General features: G+C 40.0%; 1 pseudogene; it reads left to right on the forward strand.

The window, feature by feature from the left end:
- Positions 1 to 410: 410 nt before the first annotated feature.
- On the forward strand, positions 411 to 1,251 carry LOC129689938 (calcium-binding protein 39-like; annotated as a pseudogene).
- The last annotated feature ends 3,260 nt before the right edge of the window (positions 1,252 to 4,511 follow it).

The raw sequence follows: 4,511 nt of genomic DNA on the forward strand, positions 1-4,511 counted from the left end.
GACCCTCCCAAGGTGCCTGCAGCGGTGACTACCACCACCTGTTTGCATTTCTCCTCTGAGAAAGCCACAGCCCATGAGTGTTCTCTGGCCCTGCGGCCCTTGTTGGTCTCACTTGGTCCTCAGCTGCTCCGAACCTTGCCCTCAGCATTCGGAATGGGCCGTGAAGCAGGGGCGAGTACAGCGAGAGAAGTGAGCAGAGACTGTTGCTCCGGAAATTAGGAACCGATACTACAGCTAGGAGGCAGCAGACAGGGCAGACAGAGCGGCCTGTCTCCTGTCCCTTCAGTGCCCGAAAAAGCCTGTCTAAATCCCTCCCCACTGTCTCAAGAGACACTGTGCTCTTACTTGATGGCCAGGGTGACCCAGGGTCCAGCTCTGCAGTTACTCTTGCCTTTTCAATGTTTAGTATAATGGCTGATTCCGCAAGCAATCACACAGTGTCTCAGCTGGCACAGGAGCGCTACAGCAATGGGCTGGTGGTGACACTGGTAGCTGACCTGCGGCTGGTAGACTCTGAGGGAAAAAAAGGATGTGACCCAGATCGTCAGCAGCATCCTGAGACGGAAGAACGGTACACGATGTCCTCCCGTGGAGTTCATCAGTTCTCACCCTCATCCTGTCGATGCTCCTCCAAGGCTGTAACGCCGCACAGATCGCCTTACACTGGGGGATCTTGCTAGGAGAAGGTATTCGACGTGAACTACTTGCCAAAATCATCCTTTTTTCTAATCAGTTCAGGTATTTCTTCAGGTATGTGGACCTGTCCTCTTTTGATATCTCTTCGTTTGCCTTTGCTGCTTTTAAGGATTTGTTAACCAGACATAAAGGGTTGGTAGCAGAGTTCTCAGAGCAAAATTATGACATTGTATTTGAAGACTACGAGAAACTGCTGCAGTCTGAGAACTATGTGACAAAGAGACAATCTTTAAAGCTGCCAGGTGAGCTGACCTTGGACCGTCACAACTTCGCCATTATGGCCAAGTACATCAGCAAGCCGGAGAACCTGAGCCTGATGGTGAGCCTGCTTCCCACAAAAGCCCCAACATCCAGTTCGAAGCCTTGCATGTCTTTACGTGGGTGGCCGGCCCCCACAAAACGCAGCCTATCGTGTAGATTCTGTTAAAAACTAGCCCAAACTCGTGGAGCTTCTGAGCAGATTCCGGAAAGAAAGAAGAGACGATGAGCAGTTCGCTGCCGAAAAAAAACTACCTGATCAAACAGATTCGAGACTTGAAGAGAGCAGCCCTGTGAAGACGGGCCCCACCTAACAGCCTTTTACCTTGAGCAGTGTGTACAGGGTCGTTTCAAAGTCTCCATTCTTGGGAAGACTTTGGAGGTCCTGTTTTTCTCAATTGATTGTTCAAGGTAGATGGAATATAAAAGATTTTTTTTAATTCAAATTAAAAAAATAAAAATATTACTAACCCGAATGTAATGTTTTATCTTGTACCAATACTAGTTTTTACAAAATTAATGATCAAAGCAATATAGCTTATATTTCTGAAAATATTGCTTTTGAAGTGGAATAAGAACATTTTTTTCAAAGAGAGAAACAGTAGGATTAAAGCATTTTGCCAGGGGAAAAACATCTCAACTATTCTGAAACAAAATGCACTGCCACATTTGTCTTTACAAAGTCAGGAATGCCTAGAGTAAGCAGCAATTTCTCTATTGATTCTGGAGAAGAAAATAAGCTTCTTTGATTCTCTTCCAGTAGTCACCTATAACTCATGCTGGACATTTTACCATGGCTGCCAAGGAAAGTGCTTTCCACAGCAAGCAAATCACCCTTACTCAAAGAGTTATTTAAATTAGTTGAATTTGGTAGCAGGAAAGGGAGGACACTTTTAGAGAAGGCACCTCATTTACTTGTTTTCGTGACTTGCAGAATTTGACTGAGTGGTTTGAAAGCACTATTGCTATGGAAAGATGGTGTAGTCAGACCAGCAAATGGTCAGCACATCTCATTATTAAGCATGGCATATGGTGATTGCTTCTGATACAATTTTATTTTAATGTTCTTAAGATATGAGTCATATTCTTTCGTATTTATAGAAAGCCCCATTACAGCCTTCATATGCCAACACATCACTATGTTAGTACAAAGATGAAGTGCAAGGTAAACTGAACTCCTTGCCATCTGCATGGAAGTAGCAGCAGGCAGGCCAGCAGCGTTCAAAAGTGTGTCCCTGTGGCCAGAAAGGGAACAGGACTCTGACAGTCACATATGCAGAGTGGTGGAGAACCACCTGGGCCAACTATGTGCATCTGATGAAAAGAGCAGGGATGAGTTAAGTGAAAATTACATCTATTGACCATATTCTCCCTAGACATAACATTTCATAGTTTTCCATTCTTTGCGATATAAGAAAGGTTCAAAGGACAAACCAAATAAAATATAAAAGCATTTTCTTTCAACATGAAAGGTCTACAGACCAGTGAATCCGAACAACTAGATTGCCACTGTGCTTTTAAAGGCCAAAGTGTTTTCTGCCTGGGTCTGAGAAGAAGAGTTATGAAATTAAGTAAGAGGATAGAAGGCAGCAAATCACAAAGGCAGCAATACATATGCTTGCTAACCAAGCTGCAGAGGTTTCTTTTTTCTCTTCCTTTCTTCCTTTCTTCTTCCTTCCTTCCTTTCTTTCTTTTTTTCTTTCTTCTTTCTTTTTTTCTTTCTTCTTTCTTTTTGTAGCTTAGATATGTTAAGTAAAGGATTCTTTTTTTTTTGTTTGTTTTTCAGCATCAAATACATTCCCCAAAGATTAAATGGTATAAATAAATATGTTGATCTGATACTTGGGGTATGGGACCTGGGGCTCCAAGTACGTGTTTAAACAGTAGTAAAGTAATATTTAAACTATTAATGAGTGAGCTGAAACTTAAAACTTTTTTATATTCCAGGACACAAAAGAAATGGAGAGAGAGGAGAGGGAGGACTATTTATAACTATTTCTTTTAGGGATGGTACTCCTGACTGTGTATGTATTCTTGATACAATAGCTCACTAGACAGCTTGTTTTTCTGACTCTGGGGCAAGACCATAAACTCTCAGAACCATTTCCCCACTACCACCTCACTGCACTGCACACAGTCGGTATCTGTTGGCCACGGGGCTTTTGCATGCTCAGCAGCCAGCGTGAGTATCCAGGCTGAATTAGACGAATCCTGTCAATAGGAGATGCTAGTGGCTTGAGTTAGAGGAAAGTTTGGTGCTAGAAGCCTGAGAAGATTTCTAACAGGAAAATAAAACACAATAAACAGAGAATTGTGTGGATTTCTTCTACCTGAAGAGCAAAATTCTTTGTTGTTTGCCTCTATAAAGTACTCTACTGGGACATGGACTCTTCCTCTCTACATTTCTTTCTTGATTTTGCTGATGAGCAAACATCTGAGCATCACATGTAACCTGAAGGTGGGTTTTTTTGGCATGCATCAAGGCTAAAGGTGGACCTTCCACTTGGGTTTAAACATAATACAAATGATATCTTGTCTGTTTATCTTAACAAATTTTAAAGAACATTTAAATGGACTTTGTAAACTTACCTCTAGGTTAAAAATTCAAAATATGTTCCTCTCCCACACCCTTATTCTAAGTTTCTAGTGTATTCTAGAAACTATCTATAAAATCATGTGTGTGCTCCTTCTCATATGTAATATCTCATACTTATACCTCTGAATTACTGCATTATGGTATAATTCCCACCCTGTGAGATGTTAAAATTTATCTAGCCTTTATATTTATAGAGAAAAGATAATATATTTCATAAAAAAGGTAATTCTTAAACAGTTGATTAGTCTTCAGGAAAGATTAAGGATATTCAACTGATGTTTTCTTGGTATTGTTGTTAATTATTAATTCAGAATAATGGAAGTATTTGCCTTCTACCAGCCAGTATGTGGCTTTGCAGGTATAGAGATGAAAAACTGATTTCAGACTATCAGTTTATAGGATGGAGCTAGGAATATAAAAGAAGGAAAATAAAGGAAACAAGTGTGCTAAGTTCTATAACAACATAGGAACGTGTGTCAGTCAATGTAACAGAGTAGAGAAGGCACACTGAATGAGGTAACATGAAACAATCAAACCCAATGATTTGTGATGCGTACTTCATACACTACTCATTCCAAGTTTAAGCAGAATATATTAATATATTCTCTTTTAAAGAGAAGAAACAGAACTCAAAATGCTAGATTTTGACCAAATTTGTAGGACTTTGATTTATTCCTAATCTTAATGCCTCCTGTGTCAGTTCAATGCTCATGTTCTTGTTTTAACACATTGTGCACTCAAAATGTGCTTCACTGCACACTAGGATGGCTATAATAGTAGGAAAATGCCTCCAGCTAAGCAGTTATGAACCATTTCTTTTATAATGTCTTAAATGGTCCTATATATTTTAATGTACCTTTAGTCCCTAATAATGTATTTTTGAAATAAACAATCTTTGGTTAAAAATTTATCACTACTTATTAATTGTTGATCTTAGAGCCTGGGCTCTTGGTGTTCTGTT

Source organism: Psammomys obesus, unplaced genomic scaffold, assembly GCF_907164565.1.
Source record: "Psammomys obesus unplaced genomic scaffold, mPsaObe1.curated_primary_1811, whole genome shotgun sequence".
NCBI classification, from domain to species: domain Eukaryota; kingdom Metazoa; phylum Chordata; class Mammalia; order Rodentia; family Muridae; genus Psammomys; species Psammomys obesus.